General features: G+C 44.8%; 1 protein-coding gene across 1 annotated transcript in view; it reads left to right on the top strand.

Annotated features, from left to right (window-relative positions):
• Positions 1 to 5,665: 5,665 nt before the first annotated feature.
• LOC121551409 (extracellular serine/threonine protein kinase FAM20C-like) overlaps positions 5,666 to 13,444 on the top strand; it is a 28,802-nt gene continuing 21,023 nt past the window's right edge. The window contains exon 1 of the mRNA XM_045217168.1: positions 5,666 to 5,817. The gene's annotated coding sequence lies outside the window, so the exon portion shown is untranslated. The remainder of the gene's footprint in view (positions 5,818 to 13,444) is intronic.

Below are 13,444 nucleotides of genomic sequence, written 5' to 3'. Positions count from 1 at the left end.
CGTTTGGGTGTAGGGACTGATCAGAGCCTGAAGGTACGGAGGTGCCGTTCCCCTCACTGCTCCATAGGCAAGCACCATGGTCTTGTAACGGATGCGAGCTTCAACTGGAAGCCAGTGGAGTGTGCGGAGGAGGGGGGTGACGTGAGAGAACTTGGGAAGGTTGAACACCAGACGGGCTGCGGCATTCTGGATGAGTTGTAGGGGTTTAATGGCACAGGCAGGGAGCCCAGCCAACAGCGAGTTGCAGTAATCCAGACGGGAGATGACAAGTGCCTGGATTAGGACCTGTGCCGCTTCCTGTGTAAGGCAGGGTCGTACTCTCCGAATGTTGTAGAGCATGAACCTGCAGGATCGGGTCACCGCCTTGATGTTAGCGGAGAAACGACAGGGTGTTGTCCAGGGTCACGCCAAGGCTCTTCGCACTCTGGGAGGAGGACACAACGGAGTTGTCAACCGTGATGGCGAGATCATGGAACGGGCAGTCCATCCCCGGGAGGAAGAGCAGCTCCGTCTTGCCAGGGTTCAGCTTGAGGTGGTGATCCGTCATCCATACTGATATGTCGGCCAGACATGCAGAGATGCGATTCGCCACCTGGTTATCAGAAGGGGGAAAGGAGAAGATTAGTTGTGTATCGTCAGCGTAGCAATGATAGGAGAGGCCATGTGAGGATATGACAGAGCCAAGTGACTTGGTGTATAGGGAGAAAAGGAGAGGGCCTAGAACTGAGCCCTGGGGACACCAGTGGTGAGAGCACGTGGTGCGGAGACATCTTCTCGCCACGCCACTTGGTAGGAGCGACCGGTCAGGTAGGACGCAATCCAGGAGTGAGCCGCGCTGGAGATGCCCAGCTCGGAGAGGGTGGAGAGGAGGATCTGATGGTTCACAGTATCAAAGGCAGCAGACAGGTCTAGAAGGACAAGAGCAGAGGAGAGAGAGTTAGCTTTAGCAGTGCGGAGAGCCTCCGTGACACAGAGAAGAGCAGTCTCAGTTGAATGACCAGTCCTGAAACCTGACTGGTTTGGATCAAGAAGGTCATTCTGAGAGAGATAGCAAGAGAGTTGGCTAAAGACGGCACGCTCAATAGTTTTGGAAAGAAAAGAAAGAAGGGATACTGGTCTGTAGTTGTTGACATCAGTGGGATCGAGTGTTGGTTTTTTTGAGAAGGGGGTGCAACTCTCGCTCTCTTGAAGATGGAAGGGACATGGCCAGCGGTCAAGGATGAGTTGATCAGCGAGGTGAGGTAGGGGAGAAGGTCACCGGAGATGGTCTGGAGAAGAGAGGAGGGGATGGGGTCAAGCGGGCAGGTTGTTGGGCGGCCTGCAGTCACTAGTCGCAAGATTTTATCTGGAGAGAGAGGGGAGAAAGAAGTCAAAGCATAGGGTAGGGCAGTGTGAGCAGGACCAGCAGTGTCATTAGACTTAACAAACGAGGATCGGATGTCGTCAACCTTCTTTTCAAAGTGGTTGACGAAGTCATCCACAGAGAGGGAGGAGGGGGGGGTGGGGGGAGGATTCAGCAGTGAGGAGAATGTGGCAAAGAGCTTCCTAGGGTTAGAGGCAGATGCTTGGAATTTAGAGTGGTAGAAAGTGGCCTTAGCAGCAGAAACAGATGAAGAAAATGTAGAGAGGAGGGAGTGAAAAGATGCCAGGTCGGCAGGGAGTTTAGTTTTCTTCCATTTCCGCTCCACTGCCCGGAGTTCTGTTCTGTGAGCTCGCAATGAGTCATCAAGCCACGGAGTTGGAGGGGAGGACCGAGCCGGCCGGGAGGATAGGGGACACAGGGAGTCAAAGGATGCAGAAAGGGAGGAGAGGAGGGTTGAGGAGGCAGAATCAGGAGATTGGAGGGAGAAGGATTGAGCAGAGGGAAGAGATGATAGGATGGAAGAGGAGAGAGTAGTGGGAGAGAGAGAGAGCGAAGGTTGCGGCGGCGCTGTTACCATCTGTGTAGGGGCAGAGTGAGTAGTGTTGGAGGAGAGCGAGAGAGAAAAGGATACAAAGTAGTGGTCGGAGACATGGAGGGGAGTTGCAGTGAGATTAGTAGAAGAGCAACATCTAGTAAAGATGAAGTCAAGCGTATTGCCTGCCTTGTGAGTAGGGGGACGGTGAGAGGGTGAGGTCAAAAGAGGAGAGGAGTGGAAAGAAGGAGGCAGAGAGAAATGAGTCAAATGTAGACGTAGGAGGTTGAAATCCCCCAAAACTGTGAAGGGTGAGCCATCCTCAGGAAAGGAACTTATCAAGGCGTCAAGCTCATTGATGAACTCTCCAAGGGAACCTGGAGGGCGATAGATGACAAGGATATTAAGCTTAAATGGGCTAGTGACTGTGACAGCGTGGAATTCAAATGAGGAGATAGACAGATGGGTTAGGGGAAAAATTGAGAATGACCACTTGGGAATGACCATAGAATGAGTTTGACTCATTCTATGGGGTCATACTGACGCTAAAGTGTTGATTGTGAATTCTCTATTTTTTACTGTGTGACACCTCTGCTGCCCTCTCCCTGTTAACAAGATCACTGTCACTAAGAGAGAGAGAAAGGAAGGGAGGGAGGGAGGGAGGGAAATAGAGAGTGGGAGAGAGGGAGAAAGAAAGGGAATGGGAGAAAGAGAAAGGGTGAAAACGAGGAAGGTAGAGATAAAGAGGAAGAGAGAGGGAGAGAGAGAGCGGGAGAGAGAGAGGGACAGGATATGAATGAATCAGCAAAGCCTGGGCCTTAGCTGGTAGTGCTGACCCTCCCTCCATCTCTCTCTCTCTCTCTCTCTCTCTCTCTCTCTCTCTCTCTCTCCAGACAGATATATTAATACAGTACACTGAATACAGTACTGGCCTGGCTAGATCTCATAAGCACAATCAGGACCATGGAAAAGTTCCAGTCAGCACATCTCCTCCACAATGCAGGCTTTTCAGCCTCATCCCCCTGACACAACTGGTCCTCAGATGGAGACTCAGAGAAGGATACTTGTTTTCTCAAGGGTACTTGTCCTCAAGTGACTGTATGGCTGGTCGTTTGTGTCAGTTAAGTGCAATACCGTGTAAGCTTACTTTCACTACAGCTAAAACGGTGAATATACATTGAGTGTACAAAACATTAGGAACACCTACATAATATTGAGTTGCAGCCCCTTTCGCCCTCAGAACAGCCTCAATTCGTTGGGGCATGGATGCTACAAGGTGTCGAAAGCGTTCCACAGTTGTGTCAAGTTGGCTGGATGTCCTTTGGGTGATGGACCATTCTTGATACACACAGGAAACTGTTGAGCATGAAAAACCCAGCAGCGTTGCAGTTCTTGACACACTTAAACCGGTGTGCCTGGCCTCTACAGCCATTCCCTGTTCAAAAGCACTTAAATATTTTGTCTTGCCCATTCACCCTCTGAATGGCACACATACACAATCCATGTCTCAATTTTCTCAAGGCTTAAAAATCATTCTTTAACCTGTCTCCTCCCCTTCATTTACACTGATTGAAGTGGATTTAACAAGTGACATCAATAAGGGATCATAGCTTTCATCTGGATTCACCTGGTCAGTCTATGTCATGTTCCTAATGTTTTGTACACTCAGTGTAGATGGAAATTAATATGACTTAATAGACAATGCATTTAGGTGGTTCATACCTTTTAATTACTTTTCAAGTTGTGAAGTGAGAAGCAGGTTTATTTTGAACTAGATGATCATGATACAGTCTTCCAGATGATATGCATCACAGTGTCCTTGAGGTATACCTATAGCAGACAGTCTGCGGCACATCCTGTAAGTTTATGCCCAACAGTGTGTGTGTGTGTGTATGTGTGTGTTTGTGCGTGTGTGCATCGTCTGGTGTGTAACAGACTGGCATTTGGTTCAGATTCATATCAATGTAATTACCTGGGCGGGCCTCAGCTGCTACTCCTTTACTGAGGCGTATTAATACAGCATGCTCCCGGCCCGTCACATTACAACCCTGTCAGTAAGACATCCCGCCGCCAAACCACAGCAGCTGTGGGCTCTAAGCTACCTCCTAGACAGGAAACTGCAGACAGGGTCGCTGTGACCATGGTAACCATTGTGCTGCTAATCAGTCAGGCCGGAGCAAAAGCGGGCGGCACTGTTCCACTGTTTTTAAAACGGCAACAGCATGAGAAGTAAGAGATGTTTAAACAGCTACAGCACTGGAATAGTTCGTGTTTTTGTTACTGCATTTGAATGAGAAGTTATAGACTGTTGATAAAACAGCAGAAGCATGTGGAGTTAGATGATTCAGTATGTAGTTTGCAGTAGTAGTCACAGGAACGGTAGACGGTGTGTGTGTGCGTGTGTGTGTGTGTGTGTGCGGAGAGGGTAGGTTCCCCACTGTAGTAGCTCTCAGTGGAGTGTTCTTATCTAACTTCTGTTTGACAGCATGTTACTGACTGTGGCAGCCAGGCACGTCTTGACTTCTGAATGAAGAGCTCTTACCATTTCCATTAAGGCTACAGAAAAATACAGAAAAAGCACTTAAAATGAGCATCCTTTTATCTGCCTTCTTACCACCTCTCTGGTAATCTAGTGTTGATAAGGTGCTTGATATGCTGACTTAAATGGCAGGCAGATATTTCACAGGTGCATTATGGTGTACCACCGCTATGAGGTCACCTTTAGAATTCTGGGCCTACCCTTTCCTCAGATATCCCCCTGGGGGAATAGTTAGGCGGTGCGCAGTGTTGCCTTTTATACTCTCCTGAATCAGTCTGCCACGTCTCATTTATTCCCCCTCCCCTCCGCAAATAAAAACTCAATTTTGTTCCCTTTGGGTCGGGGGGGAAATTGAATGGATCATAATAGCGGCTGAGGGATTTACAGTCAAAAGGGAGCTTACCTGACATGTAAAGAATAGGATGTAAGATCTTTTCCATTACGGACTTGGAAGTGCTGGGGTTGTCAGGCGAGGTGGATGCACTGCCGCCCTGCTCTGAGGTGTAATGGCTGGAGGGAGACGAAAGAGAGGAAGGGAAGGAGGGAGGAAGGAAGAAGGAGAAGAAGAAAGGACTGGGTAAAGTGGAATATGGTCCGGGTTTAGCTGACTGGCTCTGGGTCCTGCTGTCTTAAACTGGCTGCGTCCCAAATGGCACCCTATTCCCTTTATGGTGTGCTAGGGAAAAGAGTGACATTTCAGACATGCAAATCTAGGCAGCTTGCTCTCAAATTGGAATTAGAGCTCAAACTGGAACTATGAATGTAAGCTAGATATATGCAGATAGATCCTAATGCAATCACTTGGGGGAAATCTTGGTGACTCGCATTCATAAATTATTTCAAATGATTTCACATTCATTTGCACTTTGGGAAAACTTTCACTACAGTGTCCTACTGTATCTGTTCAGTGGTGGAGAACTCTGGTGCTAGCGGCCTTGAATGTTCAATCAATCAATCAAATGTGTTTTATTATGCCCTTTTTACATCAGCAGTTGTGCTTTACAGATACCAGCCTAAAACCACAAAGAGCAACCAATGCAGATGCAGAAGCACAGTGGTTAGGAAAAACTCCCTAGAAGGCTGGAACCTAGGAAGAAACCTAGAGAGGAACCAGGCTCCGAGGGTCCAGTCCTCTTCTGGCTATGCCCGGTGGAGAGTACATGTGGTCATTAAGGTTACAGTAGATGATCAGCAGGGTCAAATAAAGACAGACAGTTGTACTTCATACTGAGCAGGATTTTGTTAATGCTAACATTCTTCTAACGGTGCCTCAACCTTTGTGTCTTCCAGGCAGACCAGGGAACAGGAGACACCCCCGGACTTCTTCTACTTCTCTGATCTGGAGAGACACAACGCTGAGATCGCTGCCTTTCATCTGGACAGGTGTGTGTGTGTGTGTGTGTGTGTGTGTGTGTGTGTGTGTGCATGTGTGCTTGCATGTGTGCGTGCGTGTGTGTGTGCGTGCATGTGTGTGTGCGTGTGTGTGTGTGCATGTGTGCGTGTGTATGTGTGCGTGCGTGTGTGTGTGCATGCGTGTGTGTGCGTGCATATGTGCGTACGTACGTGCGTGTGTGTGTGCATCTCTGAGTGCATGTGTGTGCGTGTGTGCATGTGTGTGTGCGTGTGTGTGCATGTGTGCATGCTTGGGTGTGTGTTTGTGTGTGTGTGCAGTATGCGTGAAGTTGTAGATATTTCCTGCATGACTAAGACACACCTCAAATGTTTATTCTTGTTTAAATAAATAAAAATTGGGGGGTAGATCATCTTTAATACTGCAGATAGATTGTGGGTTCTATCAATGTAATTGTTTGCATCATTTCCAATCCCCCATATATATTTGTTCATATTTCTTTTATATATATTTTCCTTTATTATTTTCCCCTAACCCTACCATCCCTCCCCTAATTGTAGTAAACTAATGGACAACAATATTTAGGCTTCTACTTCCAGCTTATACATACTATATACATTTTACGGACACGGGACATTTGACATAAATGATCTCTTCTTTCTTTTTTTTACCCCTTTTATCTCTAAAAACCATCCAGTCTTGACTTCTACTTGCAAAATATTTTTCAACTGTGCTGTGTGTGATGTTTCACAAAAGTTCTGAACCTTTCTATTCTCATAGTTTGCACTGATTCTAAATTAAAGATGAAAACCTTTACTAAAAGTACTTTATATTATTGATCGACTGACCATGGCTTTTCAAGTCACCCAGCAGTGCTATTTGCAAAGATAGCTTGAAGTAAATATTGTGATTTTTCAGCCATAACTGAACTTGCGACCAGAAACAAGCTGCATATGGGCAGGACCAAAACAAATGATCTAATGATTCTGTCTCTTCGCAGCCAAATCTGCAGAGCTGGGATGGTTGTATCTCCCATTTACATAACATTCTATTGTTTGCAAGAATTTTGTATTCTAATTTAAATTGAAAAACTCTATGTTTTTAATCCTGCGTTGTTTTGTGTACAGTGGGGAAAAAAAGTATTTAGTCAGCCACCAATTGTGCAAGTTCTCCCACTTAAAAAGATGAGAGAGGCCTGTGATTGTCATCATAGGTACACGTCAACTATGACAGACAAAATGAGATTTTTTTTCTCCAGATAATCACATTGTAGGATTTTTTATGAATTTATTTGCAAATTATGGTGGAAAATAAGTATTTGGACAATAACAAAAGTTTCTCAATACTTTGTTATATACCCTTTGTTGGCAATGACACAGGTCAAACGTTTTCTGTAAGTCTTCACAAGGTTTTCACACACTGTTGCTGGTATGTTGGCCCATTCCTCCATGCAGATCTCCTCTACAGCAGTGATGTTTTGAGGCTGTCGCTGGGCAACACGGACTTTCAACTCCCTCCAAAGATTTTCTATGGGGTTGAGATCTGGAGACTGGCTAGGCCACTCCAGGACCTTGAAATGCTTCTTACGAAGCCACTCCTTCGTTGCCCGGGCGGTGTGTTTGGGATCATTGTCATGCTGAAAGACCCAGCCACGTTTCATCTTCAATGCCCTTGCTGATGGAAGGAGGTTTTCACTCAAAATCTCACGATACATGGCCCCATTCATTCTTTCCTTTACACGGATCAGTCGTCCTGGTCCCTTTGCAGAAAAATAGCCCCAAAGCATGATGTTTCCACCCCCCATGCTTCACAGTAGGTATGGTGTTCTTTGGATGCAACTCAGCATTCTTTGTCCTCCAAACACGACGAGTTGAGTTTTTACCAAAAAGTTCTATTTTGGTTTCATCTGACCATATGACATTCTCCCAATCCTCTTCTGGATCATCCAAATGCACTCTAGCAAACTTCAGACGGGCCTGGACATGTACTGGCTTAAGCAGGGGGACACGTCTGGCACTGCAGGATTTGAGTCCCTGGCGGCGTAGTGTGTTACTGATGGTAGGCTTTGTTACTTTGGTTCCAGCTCTCTGCAGGTCATTCACTAGGTCCCCCCGTGTGGTTCTGGGATTTTTGCTCACCGTTCTTGTGATCATTTTGACCGCACGGGGTGAGATCTTGCGTGGAGCCCCAGATCAAGGGAGATTATCAGTGGTCTTGTATGTCTTCCATTTCCTAATAATTGCTCCCACAGTTGATTTCTTCAAACCAAGCTGCTTACCTATTGCAGATTCAGTCTTCCCAGCCTGGTGCAGGTCTACAATTTTGTTTCTGGTGTCCTTTGACAGCTCTTTGGTCTTGGCCATAGTGGAGTTTGGAGTGTGACTGTTTGAGGTTGTGGACAGGTGTCTTTTATACTGATAACAAGTTCAAACAGGTGCCATTAATACAGGTAACGAGTGGAGGACAGAGGAGCCTCTTAAAGAAGAAGTTACAGGTCTGTGAGAGCCAGAAATCTTGCTTGTTTGTAGGTGACCAAATACTTATTTTCCACCATAATTTGCAAATAAATTCATTAAAAATCCTACAATGTGATTTTCTGGATATTTTTTTCTCAATTTGTCTGTCATAGTTGACGTGTACCTATGATGAAAATTACAGGCCTCTCTCATCTTTTTAAGTGGGAGAACTTGCACAATTGGTGGCTGACTAAATACTATTTTCCCCACTGTACATAACGGTATGGTCCAATACATAATGGTCTGGTCCAATACATAATGGTCTGGTCCAATACATAAGGGTATGGTCCAATACATAATGGTCTGGTCCAATACATAATGGTCTGGCCCAATACATAATGGTATGGTCCAGTACATAATGGTCTGGCCCAATACATAATGGTCTGGCCCAATACATAATGGTCTGGTCCAATACATAATGGTCTGGTCCAATACATAATGGTCCAGCCCAAAACATAATGGTCTGGTCCAATACATAATGGTCTGGTCCAATACATAATGGTCTGGTCCAATACATAATGGTCTGGCCCAATACATAATGGTCTTGCCCAATACATATTGGTCTGGCCCAATACATAATGGTCTGGCCCAATACATAATGGTCTGGTCCAATACATAATGGTCTGGTCCAATACATAATGGTCTGGTCCAATACATAATGGTCAGGTCCAAAACATAATGGTCTGGCCCAGTACATAATGGTCTGGTCCAATACATAATGGTCTGGTCCAATACATAATGGTCTGGTCCAATACATAATGGTCAGGTCCAATACATAATGGTCTGGCCCAGTACATAATAAATATAAAAATATCAGAACTTGTTCTGACCACCACAGTAAGTCTACATCAGTGGTGTAAAGTATGTAAGTAAACATACTTTAAAGTACTACTTAAGTAGTTTTGGGAGGTATCTGTACTTTACTATTTATATTTTTGACAACTTTTACTTTTACTTCACTACATTCCTAAAGAAAATAATGTACTTTTTACTCCATACATTTTCCCTGACACCCAAAAGTACTCATTACATTTTGAATGCTTAACAGGACAGGAAAATTGTCAAATTCATGCACTTATCAAGAGAACTTCCCTGCTCATCCCTACTGCCTCTGATTTGGCGGACTCACTAAACCCAAATCCTTCATTTGTAAATTATGTCTGAGTTTTGAAGTGTGCCCCTGACTATCCGTAAATTTAAAAAACAAGAAAATTATGCTGTCTGGTTTGCTTAATATAAGGAATTTGAAATGTACTTTTACTTTTGATAATTAAGTATAGTTTTGAAATTACATTTACTTTTGATACTTAAGTATATTTAAAATCAAATATTTTTAGACTTTTACTCAAGTAGTATTTTCCTGGGTGACTTTCACTTTTACTTGAGTCATTTTCTGTTAAGGTATCTTGACTTTTACTCAAGTATGACAATTGGGTACTTTTCCCACCACTGGTCTACATTCTCACAGCATCTGTTCTATATTTCATCCTTATCAGACCAGGTGTAAGAACATCAACACTTATCAACCCTAAGGTTATTCAGATTGGCACACACCACACACACACACACACACACACACACACACACACACACACACACACACACACACACACACATGCGCACACACACACACACACACACACACACACACACACACACACACACACACACACACACACACACACACACACACACACACACACACACACACACACACACACACACACACACACACACACACATATGTGCCTGGTTCCCTTGTTTTGGATAGAGAATAAAGCTCACTGTACTAGCAGGCTGGCAGGGTAGACGTTACACAATGTGTTTACTATAGCCTGCTGCCCCTCTCTCTCTCTCTCTCTCTCTCTCTCTCTCTCTCTCTCTCTCTCTCTCTCTCTCTCTCTCTCTCTCTCTCTCTCTCTCTCTCTCTCTCTCTCTCTCGCTCTCTCTCTCTCTCAATTTCAATTCAATTTCAATTTAAGGGGCTTTATTGGCATGGGAAACGTGTGTTAACATTGCCAAAGCAAGTGAAGTAGATAGTAAACAAAAGTGAAATAAACAATAAATATTAACAGTAAACATTACACTCAGAAGTTTCAAAAGAAAAAAGACATTTCAAATGTCATATTATGTATACGTACAGTGTTGTAACAATGTGCAAATAGTTAAAGTACAAATGGGGAAATAAATAAACATAAATATGGGTTGTATTTACAATGGTGTTTGTTCTTCACTGGTTGCCCTTTTCTTGTGGCAACAGGTCACAAATCTAACTGCTGTGAAGGCACACTGTGGTACTTCACCCAATAGATTAGGGAGTTTATCAAAATTGGGCTTGTTTTCAAATCCTTTGTGGGTCTGTGTAATCTGAGGGAAATATGTGTCTCTAATATGGTTATACATTTGACAGGAGGTTAGGAAGTGCAGCTCAGTTTCCACCTCATTTTGTGGGCAGTGTGCACATAGCCTGTCTTCTCTTGAGAGCCAGGTCTGCCTACGGCGGCCTTTCTCAATAGCAAGGCTATGCTCACTGAGTCTGTACATAGTCAAAGCTTTCCTTAAGTTTGGGTCAGTCACAGTGGTCAGGTATTCTGCCACTGTGTACTCTCTGTTTAGGGCCAAATAGCATTCTAGTTTGCTCTGTTTTTTTGTTTGTTCTTTCCAATGTGTCAAGTAATTCTATTTTTGTTTTCTCATGATTTGGTTGGGTCTAATTGTGTTGTTGTTGCTGTTGTTGTTGTCCTGGGGCTGTGTGGGGTCTGTTTGTGTTTGTGAACAGAGCCCCAGGACAAGCTTACTTAGGGGACTCTTCTCCAAGTTCATCTCTCTGTAGGTGATGGCTTTGTTATGGAAGGTTTGGGAATCGCTTCCTTTTAAGTGGTTATAGAATTGAACGGCTCTTTTCTGGATTTTGATAATTAGCGGGTATTGGCCTAATTCTGCTCTGCATGCATTATTTGGTGTTTTACGTTGTACACAGAGGATGTTTTTGCAGAATTCTGCATGCAGAGTCTCAATTTGGTGTTTGTCCCATTTTGTGAATTGTTGGTTGGTGAGCGGACCCCAGACCTCACAACCATAAAGGGCAATGGGTTCTATAACTGATTCAAGTATTTTTTGCCAGATCCTAATTGGTATGTCAAATTTTATGTTCCTTTTGATGGCATAGAAGGCCCTTCTTGCCTTGTCTCTCAGATCGTTCACAGCTTTGTGGAAGTTACCTGTGGCGCTGATGTTTAGGCCGAGGTATGTATATTTTTTTGTGTGCTCTAGGGCAACGGTGTCTAGATGGAATTTGTATTTGTGGTCCTGGCAACTGGACCTTTTTTGGAACACTATTATTTTTGTCTTACTGAGATTTACTGTCAGGGCCAGGTCTGACAGAATCTGTGCAGAAGATCTAGGTGCTGCTGTAGGCCCTCCTTGGTTGGTGACAGAAGCACCAGATCATCAGCAAACAGAAGACATTTGACTTCAGATTCTAGTAGGGTGAGGCCGTGTGCTGCAGACTGTTCTAGTGCCCTCGCCAATTTGTTGATATACATGTATATGTTGAAGAGGGTGGGGCTTAAACTGCATCCCTGTCTCACCCCACGGCCCTGTGGAAAGAAATGTGTGCCAATTTTAACCGCACACTTGTTGTTTGTGTACATGGATTTTATAATGTCGTATGTTTTTCCCCCAACCCCACTTTCCATCAATTGGTATAGCAGACCCTCATGCCAAATTGAGTCAAAAGCTTTTTTTGAAATCAACAAAGCATGAGAAGACTTTGCCTTTGTTTTGGTTTGTTTGTTTGTCAATTAGGGTGTGCAGGGTTGAATACGTGGTCTGTCGAACGGTAATTTGGTAAAAAGCCAATTTGACATTTGCTCAGTACATTGTTTTCACTGAGGAAATGAACTAGTCTGCTGTTAATGATAATGCAGAGGATTTTCTCTCTCTCTCTCTCTCTCTCTCTCTCTCTCTCTCTCTCTCTCTCTCTCTCTCTCTCTCTCTCTCTCTCTCCCTCTCTCTCTCTCTCTCTCTCACACACATACACACACACTCTCTCACACACTAACACACTCTCTCTCACACACACACACAAACACAAACACACACACACATACACTTAAACACCCACCCACACACACACACCCAGCCCAGTGGAATGCCAGGCCGGGGCCAGAGGCATGTGTTTGTGTGGGCACAGTGGGCTGAGGAGAGGAAACCAAGGGACATGCCAATGCCAGCAGGGCATAATTTAGGGCAGGGAGGAGGTAACTCTGCTAGCCCCTAAAGAGCAGGTTGTATTTAGGTTGTTGTTAGGTTGTGTATGCCAAGCTGAGTCTGGCTATATGAATTACGGTCTTGTTGTTTGACCCAGGGCCGCACCATCTTCTGGACAGCAGCCTGTGGAACTCTGTGTTTGTGTCCCAAAGGGCACCCTATTCACTTTGTAGTGCATTACTTTTGACCAAGCAGTGCACTGCAAAGGGAATAGGGTTCCTTTTGGGACGCGGCCTCTCAATATGAATAGCTAGAGGAATGTGTAGAAAGAGGAGAACAGGAGGAATTGTTTGGCTCTGTGTATAGCCTCTTCTCTTCACTCCCTCTATGGCTGGACAGTAGACACTGTTGATACACTTGCTTTTGAGAAATGTACAACGTGTTATCGTTATGCTGTGTAAGGGTTAACTCAAAGCCTTTCCACTTTCACACATTGTACCATTTTAACCTACACTGAGCAGTCCTCCCTATAGCGTACACTGTGCAGTACTCTACTCTACACTCTCTGTAAGCAGTACTCTACCCTTCAAGGTGGATGACAAGAGTGGGGTACAGAGAGAGAGAGAGAGAAAAAGAGAGAGAGAGCCTGGCTCCATACAGGAGTTCCTTTGTCATCTGGTTCATGGTGACTGTGCACTTTGAGCGGCTATAGCTCCTGAGAGCTTTCATCTGGTGGCTAGGGTTTCATCCTTGCAGCCCCACATCCTGTCTCCCTGTCTGTCTCTCCCTAAGGGCTAAGACTTCAAGGTTACACACACACACACAAACCCACACTCACACACTCCGCTCCCAGGAGTCTAAGCCTCAGAGAGGTCATGCTGCAGGAAGCAACGACAAGGATGGTTAAAGAGGTATCGAATGAGTAGGAGGC

The sequence above is a fragment of the Coregonus clupeaformis genome, unplaced genomic scaffold (assembly GCF_020615455.1).
Source record: "Coregonus clupeaformis isolate EN_2021a unplaced genomic scaffold, ASM2061545v1 scaf0951, whole genome shotgun sequence".
Lineage (NCBI taxonomy): Eukaryota > Metazoa > Chordata > Actinopteri > Salmoniformes > Salmonidae > Coregonus > Coregonus clupeaformis.
This window is presented reverse-complemented; position numbering and strand designations above follow the sequence as displayed.